Here is a 17,047-nt window from a genome sequence, read left to right as displayed (position 1 = left end):
GCTGATTTGATAAAATCAAAATATTTCTGGAGAATGTAGTGCTTGTTGACATTGTTATTGGGAATGTGGTGGGCCTGGCACCGCCCAGCCCCTTTGTGGCAGGGGTGAGATGGGGTTTCGGAACCATGCCATTCCCAAGTTTGCGTGTTTACCTCTCTGTGGGTGGCCTAATGCGGCCTAATGGCCTCTCTCCATGCAATCACCCCTTGGGCGGGGTAGTGTGCCCTAACGGCTAGAGACCATATAAATCGCTCCCAGCATTGGAGCAGTGCGGCCCAATGACCAGAGTCCATATAACTCTTCCCTCGCAGGTGGGGTAGTGCGGCCTAGTGGCAGAGTCCATGTAACTCACCCCAAGTGTCAGAGCAGTGTGGCCCAATGGCCAGAGTCCATATAAATCACTCCCAGCATTGGAGCAGTGCATCCCAATGGCTGGCGTCCATATAATCATCCCTCTCAGACAGGGTAGCGTGGCCTAGCAGCCAAAGTCCGTATGATTCCTGTGGCGTGTGTGTGTGGGGGTGGTGGTAAGGGGACCCGGGCCCGGCCTCTCCACCGGGTCCTGACCCAGGGCCTTGGTAGTAGCAAGTTCCCCTTGCCACCAGCTCGGCAGGGATCCGCCTGAAACACGCCAAGCGTCTGTACGGCTCTGTCGTTTTCCTCTAAAGTTCCCCTGGGTCACTTCCTACCATAAACTCTGGGTTCTGCACTTTGGGGGGTCCTCCGGTCTGTTCTCCTCCTGTGACATACTCCATCTGGGTATCAGAGTCCTGGCTTGGCTGGCCTCTGGATCCTGGAGTGCAGGCTGTCCCTCCTCAGGAGCTGGCGGCGTGCCTCCTTCCCCTCCAGCGGTCAGCCCCGACTGAGCATCTCTGCAGGCTTTTATACCTGTTCTCCAGTTGGAGCATGCCCAGCAGAGCCTCAGGGGCGTGGCTTCCTCTGCTAGGAAGGAACGGTTAACCCCTCTGCCCCGTCACAGGGAGCACTATTGAAACATTTAATTTGGATAGGGGTGAAATGCTTTGTTTAGTTTAGACATTTAATTCCTCTTACGTTATATTATCATTTAGACTAATTCCAAGGGAATTATAGACCGCGTATCCTAACTTCAATACCTTGAAAGCTATTGGAGCAAAAAATACTAAACAAATAATTTGTAAGCACCTGGAGGATAATAAGGTTATAAGAAATAGTCAGCATGGTTTTGTCAAGAACAAATCATGCCAAACCAACTTAATTTCCTTCTTTGATAAGATTACTGCCCTAGTGGGTGGGTGAGAGCCATAGATGTGATATACCTTGATTTTAGTAATGCTTTTGACACAGTTCTGCACAACATTCTCATAAGCAAACTAGTGAAATGTGGTCTAGATGAAATTACTATAAGGTAGTTGCACAACTGATTGAAAGACCATACTGAAAGAGTAATTATCAACAGTTTGCTGTCAGATTGGGAGGGTATATCAAGTGGGGTCCCACAATGGGTCAGTTCTGGGTTCAGTACTATTCAATATTTTTATTAACGACTTGGATAATAGAGGAGAGATTATACTTGTAAAATCTGCAGATGACACCAAGTTGGGAGGGGTTGCAAGCACTTTGGTAGACAAGTTTAAAATTCAAAATGACTGTGACAAATTGGAGAATTGGTGTGAATTTAACAAGATTAAATTCGAAGTACTTCACTGAGGAAGGAAAACTCTAATGCACAACTATAAAATAGGGAATAACAGTTTAAGTGGTGATAGTGCTGAAAAGGACCTGGGGGTCACAGTGGACCACAAACAGAATGAGTCATCAATATGATGCTGCTGCAAAAAAAGACTAGTATGATTCTGGGGTGTATTAACAGGAGTGTTGTATATAAAAGACACAGGAGATAATTGTCCCCTCTACTCGGCACTGGTGAGGCCCCAGCTGGAGTACCGTGTCCAATTCTGGACACCATAATTTAGGAAGGATGTGGAGAAACTGGAGAGAGTCCAGAGGAGAGCTACAAAAATGATAAAAGGTTTAGAAAACCTGACCTGTGAGGAAAGGTTGAAAACATTGGGCATGCTTAGTCTTGGGGAAAGATGACTGAGGAGTGACCTGATAACAGTCTTCCAGTATGTTAAGGGCTGTTACAAAGAGAACTGTGATCAATTCTTCTCCATGTCCACTGGAGGTAGGACAAGACGTAATGGGCTTAATCTGCAGCAAGGGAGAGTTAGGTTAGATATTAGAAAAAACTTCCTAACTCTATGGATGGTTAAGCTCTAGAATAGTCTTCCAAGGGTGGCTGCGGAGTCCCCATTAAGGGAAGGTTTTAAAAGCAAGTTGGACAAACCCCTGTCTGGGATGGTCTGGGTTTACTTGGCAGCTGCCACTGCACAAGGGGCTGGGCTTGTTGACTTCTTGAGGCCCCTTCCAGCCCTATATTTCTATCATTCTAACATAATATAAAAGTCAAAATCAAAACAAGGGGGCGATAGCTGACCTTTTGAGCTCCCTTCTAGGCTTATATTTTATGCTTCAATGAAAACAAAACATATTGACCGTATCAAAACAAAACAGTCCAGAATTGCAAAAAATTCCAAGTTTTGACTTGTCCTGACATTGGCCAACCCCAAGTTTCACTCTATTAAACGGAGCTGATGGGGGCTTGGAAAGGGTAAGGAAAGTTAGGGAAAGGGTGATTATGAAGAGGAAAGAGAGGGGAATACCGCTATGCTGGAATGGGACACGGCATTGTCTAGTAGCTAGAGCAGTAGGTGGGGAATCAGGAGGTTTGGGTTCTGTTCCCAGGTTTGCAACTGACATTCTGTGTGACCTTGGGCTCAGCTACTTCATCTCCCTGTACCTGTTTCCTCTCCAACCCTGTCTCTCTTTTGTCCATCTAAGTGGCAAGGCCTTCAGGGAAGGGCCTGCCTCTCATTAAGTGCACAATGAGGCTCTGACCTTGACTCAGAAATCTAGGTGCTGACATAATAATAGATTCACATATTACAAAGGCCAGAGGGATCATTGTGATAGTTTGGTCTGACCTCCCATACAGCACAGGCCATAGGAGTTCCCCAAAATAATCCCTAGGGCAGATCTTTTAGAAAAACTTCCAATCTTGATTTAAAAATCATCAGTGATGGAGAATCCACCCTGTTCCAGTGGTTGATTACTCTCACCCATCAAAAATTTACCCCTTATTTCCAATCTGAGTTTAATTTCTAGCCATTGGATTGTGTTTTTCTCTGCTAGATTGAAGAGACCATTATTAAATATTTGTTCCCCCATTTAGACACCTATACACTGGGATCAAGTCACTTCTTAGCCTTCTCTTTGTTAAGCTAAATACATTGAGCTCCTTGACTCTATCACTGTGAGGCATGTTTTCTAATCCTTTAATCATTCTCATGTCTCTTTTCTATTAACCATCTCCAATTTATCTACATCCTGTGACAAAGCTCTGTCCTTGCCTCTGTGGGTCCCACGTTTCCTGGCGGATTTCGCTAGCCTCAGAGGCTCACTGTGACCCTCCACATAACCCTTCTTTCTCTAGAGACAAGGGTCACAGTCTACTGAGCCATTTTCATCATAAGCCAGCGAGGGAGGTGAGGAGAAGTTATCCTTCCTTGCACAGTCTCTGTTGCCTCCCAGTCTCAGTGATTAATCAGGGGGCAAAAGGGGAGGGGAGCCCGGGCCCATCTTCTACTCCGGGCTCCAGCCCAGGGACCCTAATAGTATCAGCTATGGTAGCTGACCTTTTAGAAACATGACATGTACAATTCCCTGGGCTACTTCCCCCACAGCAGCCCTCACTTCCTCAAGCTCCACTTCACCCTTACCTCAGGGCCTCCTTCCCTGTGCCTGATATGGTGTGTACTACTCAGCCTCTCCAACAACGCAACTTCCTCCCACAGCTCCTGACATGCATACCCACCTGACTAACTGGGAGGCTTTTAACTAGTTTCAGCCAGCCCCTGATTGGCTTCAGGTGTCCCAATCAACCTAGCAATCTCCCTGCCTTCTGGAAAGTTCTTAATTGGCCCCAAGTGTCTTAATTGACCTGGAGCAGCTGCCATTTCACATATCCTGGTACCAGAGATTTGTTTAGCCTGGAGCTAATATTTCTATCTCCCACTACCTTTCTATAGCCATCTGGCCTTGCCCTGTCACAATCCTTCTTGAATTGTGGGCACCAGAACTGGACACAGGATTCCAGCAGTAGTTGCACCAGAGCCAAATACAGAGGTAAAATAACCTCTCTGCTCCTACTTGAGATTCCCCTGTCTATACATCTCAGGATCACATTAGCCCTTTAGGCCAGAGTTACACTGGGAACTCATGTTCAGCTGATTATCCACCATGATCCCCAACTCTTTCTCAGAGTCACTGCTTCCCAGGAATAATGGTAATAATGACTAGAGGATGATGTCTAGGAAGCTGTGTAGCAAGCAGAGGTGGCTTGGACAAGACCTGAGGTGCCCTGAGCACCTCAGTGGAATTTATTGAGTACTCTAGGTTCCTAATGGCTAGCATACAACATAAGGCCATGATGTTATGGACAGTCTGATGATTTATGTATCATAAAAAGAAATCTCAAGTCATTTATTTGGGTTGCTGGAATACTGCCATAAAGATACAGCTCTGTAACGGATGGGTTGGATTATGGACTTAATGAAAGTTGGAATTTTTCCTCCCATTCTGTTTCATTTCTCTTCACTCTTTTGTCCTTAATTAAACAAGGTTCAGGGAAGAGAATGGAAAAAAAAATTCAAACACTCCTCCAGAAGTAACAACTTTATTTATTTGTGTATTAGCAGTGGGTATAAAGATGGCCCTATATATTGGTTATAGAAACACAATGGTGCTGCATTGTTATGAATGAAAGATAAGCCAAGGAAATGGTATTGGGATCCAGATCAGGATTATACTTAGTCTAGGATTTAGGTATGAGGTTGGGAAATATAATGTAGAGAATAATCCTGTACTGTCAGATTCATATTCATTGGGGCAGAAATTTCCAGAGCTATTTTGCAAGACTTTGGCTCCCCCTGGTGGAAATATCTCACTATCAGGTATTCCTATGAAAATTTTAGTGGTAGTTGATCCAGTACTGTCAAATAGGCCCCTTTGAGTTTGGGCCAGCCTGCAACACTCATCAGTGCATACGCGTCAACCCTTGAAGCTGATGATGAAACCAAAGGAGGATTCTACTTCAACCTTGACCAAATTCTCTCCACCATCCCTAAAGAGGACATGCTCATACTCCTTGATGATTTTAACACAAGAGTTGGACGTGATTCAGAGTTTTGGAATGGCATGATTGGAAAGGAAGGAGTGGGCAAGACCAGTTCCAGTGGAATCCTTCTCCTGAGCAGATGCATGGAACATGGCCTAATTTTCACAACACCAGGTACGAGACATCGTGGGAACACCCACGATCTAAGCATTGGCATCTGATCTACTATGTCATTGTCCGTGCTTGTAATCACGAAGAAGTTTACAATCAGCAAAGCGATGACTGGTGCTGACGATTGTTGGACTGGCCATCGCCTTATCTGCTCCATCACTTCCATCAAACTGGCACCAAAATGACAAATGTGGAAGAAATCAAACAGACGGAAGCTCGTCAAGAGTCTTAAGGATCCCACTAAATGTGACCTTTCCAGCAATGCCTCACTAAGAAACTGATGAATATCAAAACCGAGATGAAGAGCCCCAAATATCACTGGAAAGAGTTCAAATTGGCTGTCCATGCTGCATGTGAGGGAACACTGGGTTTCTCAACGAGGAAGCACCAAGACTGATTTAATGAGAACGAACAGGAAATCCAGGACCTGATCAACCGTAAGTGCAAGGCCTTCTGTGCTTGACAGAATGACCTCAATTCCACGATCAGCTCAAAGCTGAAATTCAAAGGAAAACCTGCAAAATGAAGAACAAGTGGTGGGAGAACAAAGCAAAGGAAATCCAACAACTTATGTGGATTCTTCAATGCCACCAAAGCCCTCTATGGACTCAGCACCCAAGGGATAACGCCCCCTCGGATTCAGGGTTGGATCCAACCTCCACAGGGACAACAAATAGATCAGTGCACACTGGAAGGAATACTTCAAAGATGTCCTGAATTATGACTCCAATGTTGATGAAAGCAGCTTTGACTTAATCCTTCAACATCCTATCAAACCTCAGAACCCCACCAACATACGTCAAGGTAAAGAAAGCCAAACAGATGAAGAACAATAAGGCATCTGGACCTGATGGAATCCCCACCAAAATCTTCAAAGAAGGAGGAGAACTGACTCACCAGCTTCACGTCTTAATCCTCAAGATTTGGAATTCAAAAGAAATCTCAGCTGATCTTAGGGATGCCATGATCATGACCATCTTCAAGAAAGGAGACAAATCAGATTGTGGAAACTATTGAGGAATCGCCTTGTTGTTCACCTCCAGAAAGATTCTTGCCAGAATTCTCCTCAACCAGCTGCTTACCTTCGCCTAGGAAATCCTCCCAGAATTGTAGTGTGGATTCAGACCATCTCGGTACAACTGACATGATCTTCACTGCCCACCAACTTCAGGAAAAGTGCCATGAGCTACATCGTCCTCTGTACATGGCCTTCACCGATCTCATGGAAGCACTCAACTCCATCAATCGTGATGCCTTAAATTTGTATGCCTGCCAAAATTTGTAGCTGTCCTCCGACTCCTCAACAACAACATCTCTGTGACACTCATCAGCAATAGATCCAAAACGCACCCTTTCCTAGTCAGGACAGGAGTCAAGCGAGGTTGTGTCATCGCTCCAACCCTTTTCTCCATCTTCCTTGCTGTCATCTTCCTTCTGGACTTGACATCCAATACAGGATGGATGGCAAGCCTTCAACCTCAGTCACTTCAGGTCCAAGACAAAGACTATCACTAAATCAGCCACTGAACTCCAATATGTGGACCACTGTGCCCTGTGTGCCCACTTGGAAGGAGATCTTCAAAAATTGTTGACATTTTCTCTGATGCCTACAACCAACTCAGCCTCACACTGAACACCAAGAAAACTAAAGTAGTTCACCAATAGGCTCCGAATCACCAGGGTTCTGGTCCTGTAATTCAGAGCAATAAAGAGACCCTGGAGAACATCGAGCACGCCCTTTAGCTTCGCAGCTCTCTGTCACAGAAAACTGACATTGATGAGGAAATTCAACACCACTTTCAATGTGCCAGTTTTCAGACGCTTGAGAAAATGTGTCTTTGAAGATCATGACATCAAAATTCAAATCTAGCTTCCTGTGTACCAGGCCGTTGTTACCCCTGCTGTCTTGTACGGTGCCAAAACCTGGATCACGTACAGTAGACACCTCAAGGTTCTAGAACGATACAATCAATGGTGCCTCTGCAAGGTCTCCCAAAATCAAGAAAGATGACTGATGCATGAACATCAGTGTTCTGTCCCAAGCCAAAACCTCCACCACTGAAGCTATGATCACCCACCACCAACTCTGTTGGGCTGGTCATGTTCTTCGAATGACAGAAAATTGACTCCTGAAGCAGGTTATGTTCTCACAACTGAGTCATGGCCAACGGACAAGGGGTGGGCAAAAAAAGCACTTCAAAGACACCCTCAAAGCCAACATGGAGAAATGCAATATTGACAAACTCATGGGAAACCCAAGCCCTCAAGTGACCAAAATGGAAATGGAACTTGTGGTTAGGATCCTAGTATTTCAAGTTTCAATGGAGACAATGGAAAATAGAGAAATGGGAAAGGAGAAAGAACAAGCCACAGCCCGACTCAACAATCCAGATCCACCCTTCCATTGGGAAATGTCTGCCCCAACTGTGACAAGAGCTGTGGATCCTGGATCGGTCTCATTAGCCACCTGCGGATCCACCAGTGATAACTGGCTATCATTTTATGGAAGACAATTATCCTTGAACTCTGAGGGATTGCTGGCACTTCTGGTTTGGGTTCTGACAGGGAACCAAAACCTTAGGAGTAGATTTGAGTTTATGGTTAAAATTCAGACATCCCTGAAATTATTATGGATTCAGATTCAAAGGTGCACCAACAGTAAAAATTAGATATAGGCATTTCTAATCAATGTCAAAGAGAGGTGTACCAAAACACAGCACGTATTGATTCAAAAAGGTTGTGAATCAAGATGATTGGCATCTGACTGCACCAGTCTCCAGTCACCTGTACATTTTGAAAATCTCACCTTGGATAATCTCTGGGAACAAATTTCTAAGCTTTAAAAGAACTTTTAAAATGACCTCTCCTGACAGAGAAATATAGAGCGTATTCTATTGCGGTCAAAATGAAAGTGGAGAAAAGAAAACAGCAGGCCAAAAAAAGCTTTGGTTTTTCAAATTGCCTCCTACACGAAACAGCATCTAAAGAAGGGAGCACAAATGCTTCTGACACTTGAAAATCATAAAACAGTAGGATTAAAAGATGGGGGGAAACAATTTGATCTGCCTGGCACCTGGGTGGAATTCTCTGGTTGTCTTACACAGGAGGTCAGACTAGATGATGTAATGGTCCATTCTGGCCTTAAAAATCTATTAATCTACGATGCTACAGTATTATTTCCCAGTGCTCTATCCTGTCCAGTTGTACTTTCCATCCAGTGGGAGACTATTCCATAATCAGATAGATCTAGAAAAGGATCTTCATTTCACGTTTGTAGCTTTCCTTTGTGTGAATTATGGCCCCAGCTTTGCTGATCTGTGAGGATAAAAATAGTATTTTACTGCCCACCATTGCTTATATTCTACTCTATCTTAAACCTCTATAAACTAAATATAACTTCAACACACAAATGCTACATTCAGGGTTGATGATCATTACATTGGTTTGAACTATTCAGCATGAACAATCTTCCTTATGAACGGAGTCTCTTTCTTGGTTACAGAGTAATAGCCGTGTTAGTCTGTATTCGCAAAAAGAAAAGGAGGACTTGTGGCAGTACTCCTTTTCTTTCTTGGTTAGTTAATGGTTTGTCAGCAGATCCTGATTTCCTTTCAATGTATATTTTCAAAGTCACTAGCAAACACGTTGGATGAATAATTTTCAGACTGTGGGTTTTCTGTGAACTTTTTTGTTCATCTATTTATTATTCTTTCTTCATGCTATGTGGTTGGTCATGTGTGTTCCATGGTATTATTTCATGCCCTTAATTGGGTGGCTGAATTTTTTAAAATAGGAGAATAAAAAATAGCACATAGCAAATAACACAGATTATTTATCCAAAAATGCCTAACCCTTCATGACATTTGAGATTGAGAAACACGTTCATGAAAATGTGGTGGTTGTCTGAAAACTCACCAATAAAGAATATTACCCCACCAATGACAGCATAGTAAACTCTGCACTTTTAGTGGCTGATCTCCCCCCCTTTGAATATAATAATACTGACATTTCTATTCCGATAATTTTCAATCCCTTCTCACAAAAATCAGAGCTATTTAGGCCATAAGTTTTTTGTGGCAGCAACTTCCTTTTATTATGTGTTTGTACACGGCCTAGCACAGTGGGGCCTCAATCTTAATTAGGCCTTGAGGTGCTATTATAATATAAAGAATAAAATATTTATTATCTTACTTTTAACTGAATTACTTCAGTAGGCACATAACTCCCTTCCTAAGAAAACTTTCTTAAGTCTCCTTTACAGTATCTGTTCATCAAGGTAAGTTCTTCCATCTTAGAAATCAAATTATGTTGTCAAGTACATATATTTTGTGTACCTAGCACATACAGGTCTCCCGTTTGAAATGGATCACAATTCCTACAGTCAGCCTGGTAACATGCACTCAAACTCCATCCTACCTCTATTTCTAGCATAATCAACACACAGCAACAAAGCATACTTCATACAGTAGAATGATACAAATAATGGCCCCAGTACCACAAACATTTATACACATGGGTAACTTACATATGAGTAGTCTCATGAAACTCAACTGAACTCAGTGAGACTATTCATGTGCATGATGTTATGCACATGCATGAAGGTCAGCAAGATTAACGTCAGTTTGTAAGCTCTTTGAGGCAGGGACATCTTTTTGCTCTGTGTTTGTATCGTGCCTGTACTCCATGGGGTACTGCTCCATGACGGAGGCTCCTAGGAGGAGCTGTGTGAAGAACAGAATTTCTACTTCTCGTTTTGGGGCCTACTTTGCCACTCCTACTCACAGTGAGTAGTAATCCATGAGGCTCCTTGTGGAAGGAGGCGCTACTCAGGTTGAGTGGCAGAAGTAGGCTCTTAGGTCAGGAAATATGACTGCCACCATTGTTTCATGAAAACGTTGTACCCTGGAATTCCCAATGAAAGCTCCAAAGTTATTAGGTTTCTGATTCTCTTGTTATTGTGCCTCTAAGGCCAGATGGTGGTTTTTTTTTTTTTTTTTTAAAAAAACAACAACAAGCAGTTTAAAGAGCAGACAGGAATGTCTTGAGTCAAAGCAAGAGGGACATTGACCCTTTTAACTTCTGCAAGAAAGAAGCTGAAGCTCAATCCAGTCTGGTCAAAGTCTGTTGTCTTCACCAAAGGGAGTGGCAGAAATTGCAAATAGTATAAAGAAGAGGTTTATGCCTCAACTGCTGCAGAATCGCACAGAACAGCTGTCAGAAACCTTCAGGCGAGTCTCATGATAGAGCAATTGTGGTTTGGTTTACAGCACTAGTTGTCATTGATCAAGTCTAGCTTAGGTATTTATATTGCCTCCATCAACGTTGTATCTGAGCACTTCCATCTAATGTATTTATCCTCATAGCATCCCTCTGAGGCAGTGCTATTGTCTCCATTTTGCAAGTGGGGGGTTAGGCACGGAGACACTTGCATACCCAGGGGGTCAGATGGCAGCTAGCCAGAGCCGACATGGCCACATTTCTATTTTTAGCATGCTAGCTTCAGCGGAGCTAGCATGTGTCTGTATACTCATGCTGGGAAGTGTGTCCCCAGCTGCTGTCTAGACACACCCTCTGTGACTTCTCTCGGGTCACACGGGAATTCTGTGCCAGAGCAAGGAAAGGAACAGACATCTCCCAGGACCCAGGCTAGCACCCTACCACTGGACAATCCTTCCTCTCTAGCCAATCAAGCTAGGAATTATTTTGGGGAAGCTCTAGGAATTGTCTTATGCAGGAGGTCAGACCGGATGATCACAATGGTCCCCTCTGTCCTTTGAATCTAGGAAAGAGGGATCCAAACCTATGATCATTTGCATACAAAGCATGAAACTTTCCACTGCTCTGCTAAGCAACTATGGCAGGCATGACTGTTGATTATTTATAATCAGCATGACAATTTTGACAGCAAATTATTGATCTGAGCATCATGGCCTGTCACTACTTCAGAGAACTAGACAGACTTTCCATTTTCGTTTAAAAAAAAAAAACCCACTTATTCTCTTGATTAAAAAACTAGGGATGTGAAATGATCAGTCAGAATTAGCAGGCATATTGGAAAGCTTTGTGTTTCTTGTGCCAGGCTATTTGTAAGTCCTTGAAGTAACCGACTCGCTCCATCATGGCAAGTTGCCAGGAGCATATGGATTCTCAGCAGATTTGTATAAAATTTTTTGAGCTTGATCCTTCCTCAGCAGCATGGGGCATGGATCAACTAATCAGTTCCTTGCTATTATCTGAGCATGTCTCACCTAATCAATTCCCTGCCATTTGCAGGGACTTGAGGCACTGCTGACACCTGTACTCCTGTATTCTGCCTGTGGCACACAGAGTTTAGTCTTCAGAGGATTATAATGCTATGGTTTAGCTAATGTCATTGGGCTCAATGTAGGGCAATTTGAGTGTAATGTAATGGCCTGTGATATGCAGGTCAGATTAGATGGTCTAATGGTCCTTTTTGGCTTTACACTCTGGAAATAAACACCATCAAGCATAGTGATTACTATCATGGATCATCCCATTAAACCAAAGGGGATTATGCATGAAAGGGTTTGTAGGATCTGGCCCTTAAAAAGCACTTGGTATGTAGAGTTTTTAACAGAGCCCTTGTGGATGGAACTTTTATGCGTGCTACGCTACAGCCAGCTGGAGATATGGGAATCTGCAACAACTGTAGGCCTATTTCACTGATTTCTGATGTCTGTGAAATATTAGCCAAAATATTGGCATCAAGGCTTGTCTGGGACAAAATTGCCACTTTCCATTGTTGCAGAATGTCCCCAAAGTTCCACTGGAGAAGACACGGAACAGAAACTGTGCCTTCTTGTAGAATTGCCTCCCCGGATGATACACAAGATTCAGGTGTCTCTTTTCAATCTGTCATCAGATTCTGACACTGTTACCATGCGGTTTTGTGATGTGAGTGAGAGCTCTGGCATGGGTAAGTGGAAACATCTTTAAGGGGTTCAGTGCCCCATGGGGGAGGGGGCGCACTACGGCCCACTGAGGTGCCAAAGGCATGCACGGCTATGATGAGATGTAGATCTGGGCAAAAAAAAAATGGCTAAACCTTTTTTCATTGAAAAACGCAGATTTGGCAACACTAAAACATTTTGCAAGTTTCTATTTTGCCGAACGGTTTGAGCTGAAAAAACCCCAACCCTCCAGTACTTATTTTTTAAAAAAAGTAGAAACATTTTGGTTTTTTTCGTCAAAACAACTTTTAATTTCTGAATTTCCTTCCATTTAAAAAATTGCTCAAAATCAAAGCAAAATTCCCCCTCCCTGACTTTTTGATTTGCCAAAAGTTCTGCAAGTTTTCATTTTCAGGTTGACCCCAAATGATTTTTTAAATTTTGATTCAGCAAAACGGCCAGCAAATGGAAACATCTGTTATTCGCACAGCTCTAATGAGATATGTATCAGAGGGCAACGGCTGCAGCCTTCTAGCCAGCAGTAGATAATAAAAACTACTCCAGGCCAGCACTTTGACTTGAGAATCCGGCAGCAGCAGTGCACCCTGGAGGAACTTGGCAAAAGGGGAGCAGACCCTGCAGCCCCCTACCTCTTTCAGTGCTTCCCCACAGCAACAAGCATCACTTCCCTCTCGCCAGGGCCAAGTCGCAATCAGTTCACCTCCATCCCTTCACAAACTGACTATGGCATGCAACCAGTCCTGTGCCAGAGGCATTGTTCAGCTTGCAAAGAGAGTAGCAGCCAGAGAAGTCCCCCACCAGTGATCAGATCTGCTTTCCAAACTCCTCTTTAGAAACAGTAAAAACAGAGTAAGTGGTTTTGAAGGCCCTACTGACGGTGTTGTGTTTTTGCTATAACACAGCCTGAAACAGAAGCACCAGTTCTCTTCTCATTTGGAACATTTCCATGTAAGAGAGTGATACACACAAATAATCCCAAGGGCCTTTTAATCTGAGCAATCAGGGTTTAGTAAAATGTACTTAGCAAAAACTTGGAATTGAAATTAGCACTGCTAGGAGGCAGTTTCTCAATTAAGGATTAGCCTTCCTATACCCTTTCTGCAAAACTTGCTGCTTGCTTCATATCCTTTTACCAAAGCGCATCATCAAAGTGATAAATATGTGTTCTCCTGTGGGAGAGTCAAGCAACAATGGAATTACAACTCATGATGCTCTCTCAGGATAGGATGCTCATTAGCCAATATCAGCTCTTAGATTGTAGCACTGGCCTTCTCTTCCCTCCTCAAAGTCTCTGATTTTGTTGTGTGGTGCACTGACATTAGCCTTCAGTTGTTTGCAAAGAATCCTTTTGCCCATTCTGCTTCTTTCTTACACAAAGCAGAACCATCCATCCAGTTGCCTGGCAAGAGCACACAATCTGTTTCCCAGTATCCTTTTGACGGAATAAGTGCCTCTTGAGCACTTTTGACCCATGGCAACTTTAACAGAACCCTCATTGTACCTGTCAAATGCAACAGTTATTCTCTTGAACTGTGCACTGGCAGCAGTACAGATTCCGTAAACACACTCGCTGCGTCACCGCGTATGATGGACCTAAGCATTTCAGTTGCTGCTACTGGTTTTTTGTCATCTCTGAGCATATAGCATTGCTCCTAAAATGTAACAGATGGTTGGCGTCTCAGTGCCCAGTTGTCAGTGGGAAAGCCATTGTCAGCTCTCTGAACAGGAGCCAGTAATGAATTTCAGAGTAGCAGCCATGTTAGTCTGTATCCGCAAAAAGAAAAGGAGGACTTGTGGCACCTTAGAGACTAACCAATTTATTTGAGCATAAGCTTTCGTGAGCTACAGCTCACTTCATCAGATGCATTCAATGGAAAATACAGTGGGGAGATTTATATACACAGAGAACATGAAACAATGGGTGTTACCATACACACTGTCAGGAGAGTGATCACTTAAGATGAGCTAATACCAGCAGGAGAGCGGGGGGAGAGGGGGAAGAAAACCTTTTGTAGTGATAATCAAGGTGGGCCATTTCCAGTAGTTGACAAGAACGTCTGAGGAACAGTGGAATGGGGAGGGGGAAATAAAAATGGTGAAATACATCCGATGAAGTGAGCTGTAGCTCACGAAATCTTATGCTCAAATAAATTGGTTAGTCTCTAAGGTGCCACAAGTCCTCCTTTTCTTTTTGCGGATACAGACTAACACGACTGCTACTCTGAAACATGGGGAAATAGTTTTACTTTGTGTAATGACACATCCACTCCCAGTCTTTATTCAAGCCTAAGTTAATTGTATTCAGTTTGCAAATTAATTCCAATTCAGCAGTATCTCGTTGGAGTCTGTTTTTGAAGTTTTCTTGTAGAAGAATTGCCACTTTTAGGTCTGTAATCGAGTGACCAAAGAGATTGAAGTATTCTCCAACTGGTTTTTGAATGTTATAATGAATTTGTTTCCATTGTCAAACTCCCGCTGCATTCTGCCACTGACAACTACTCTATCACCCATTCACGTTGTAGTATCTTTTGAAGATTCACTTTTCTGCCATTTTAGAAAACTAGGATTAGGTAATGCAAACTGGCTTGGGCCAGATGCTCGTCTGGTGTAAACTGGGGTTGCTTCGGTGACATTGATTTACACCAGCTGAAGATCTGTTCCTTTAACTTTAAATTCTTTCAGGAATCTTCTGATTTGTTTCAAAACCTTCCATTAATAAAGATAAACAGTAGTTTCTCCAGGACATTCCGCATGCAAGAGAGATCAGTAGCTAGGCTTCTATGTTCTGTAGTGTGGAAGAAGACACATCTGCGGAGAAAATTTTGAATTCCTGCAGGGGAGTCATCACTGCACATCCATCATTGCGGTCATGCTGTTTCCCAGCCCTGGGAAGGTTAATGGTGGATGAGATGTGTGACAGGTTGGGTCACAGAAACCGCCCTGGGGCTGCCAACTGATGTGCCAAGACTACTTCTGCTCCTGCTTTCCCTGCCATCTTGTGACTCCAGAACCCTGCCTGGATGTGCCAGACATGCTTGCTGACCGCAAACACAGACCCAGGGCTGAACCATGTCCCACAAACTGCAGGCTTAACTGAAAGCAGCTTAAGAAGTGTTCTTGTCTTTAACACTCAGATGCCCAACTCCCACTGGGGTCCAAACCCCAAACAAATTGTTCGCCCTCTATAACACTGATAGAGAGGTATGCACAGCTGTTCCCACCCCCAGGTATTAATACATACTCTGGGTTAATTAATAAGTAAGAAGTGATTTTATTAAATACAGAAAGTAGGATTTAAGTAGTTCCAAGTAGTAACAGACAGAACAAAGTAAATTACCAAACAAAATAAAATAAAACCTGCAAGTCTATGCCTAATACAGTAAAAAAACTGAATACAGATAAAACCTCACCCTCAAAGGTGTTCCAGTAAGCTTCCTTTTACAGACTAGTCTCCTTCTAGTCTGGGTCCAGCAAACACTCACACCCCCTGTGATTACTGTCCTTTGTTCCAGTTTCTTTCAGGTATCCTTGGGGGTGGAGAGGCTATTTCTTGAGCCAGCTGAAGACAAAATGGAGGGGTCTTCCAGGGGTTTAAATAGACTTTCACTTGTGGGTGGACACCCCTCCCTTCCCCTGTGTAGAATTCCAGCTACAAGATGGAGTTTTTGAGTCACATGGGCAAGTCACATGTCCATGCTGACTCAGAACTTATAGGTAGCAGCCATGGTTCACATGCTATCTTGAAAGTCCTCAAGTAGATGTCTTATGTGGATTGGAGCCTTCCAAGATCCATTTTCGTTTAGTGTTTATTGATTGGTCACTTAATTTGCACATTCCTTTCTCAGGAAGCTGACCAAATGCTTTATTAAGGTTACTTAAAATTAAGCAAGTACACGGCCAATATTCATAACTTCGAGTACAAAAATGGCACATGAAAATAGGATGAATATATTCAGTAGATCATAACCTTTATAGAGATATGTTACATGGCATATGTATCATAAAACATATTTCAGTTATGTCATATATATATATTCATAAGAATATTCCCATGAAGCATTATGGGGTGCAATGTCACACCCTCCTCCTGAACTTACTGCCAGAGACTTGGACACTGTCCGTGGCAGAGGCAATACATGTAAAATCCCTGTTTGTCTTCGGTCACACTCCCTATGATGTCATTCATAAGTGTTCTAGCAAGTTTTGGGGTTCCTGGTCCCTGGGTGCCTGAAAACAGGTTGGGGTGTGGTATTGCTAACAGAATGCAGACAGCAATATCTGTTAAAGTGTAGGTGTCTTGGCATTTAGCCACCAATGCCATGAGGCGGCATGCCTCAGTTTCCCCTTCTATACAGCAGCATGGCCCTGGTATGCTTTTGCTGCTGTGCCAAGCTTCCAGTCTGTTCACAGGTATAGGCTGAAAAGTAACAGGCTTGTGGGGCTGTCTTGTCACCATCCCTAGCATGTACAACAGTTTCTTCCACAAATCAGGTATGTCCCACATCTTTAAAGGGTTTACCACTAGTATTAACTTCTTTGTCTTGAGCCATAGATGAAGTAGCAAAAGACACCAGATTAACAGCAAATCTATGGCGGACAGGCTCTGTTCACACAATTTGATTTGTTTAATGTCTATTACCTTTTTCACTTCCTTTGTGTACCATGATAGGTGCCCAGATGCAGATTCTTCTGCCTCTTTGGAGAAGGCTTTTAATTCAGGCATGTG

Source organism: Eretmochelys imbricata, chromosome 5 (assembly GCF_965152235.1).
Source record: "Eretmochelys imbricata isolate rEreImb1 chromosome 5, rEreImb1.hap1, whole genome shotgun sequence".
Classification (NCBI taxonomy): domain Eukaryota; kingdom Metazoa; phylum Chordata; order Testudines; family Cheloniidae; genus Eretmochelys; species Eretmochelys imbricata.
The sequence above is the reverse complement of the archived record's forward strand: the minus strand, read 5'-3'. Positions refer to the sequence as shown.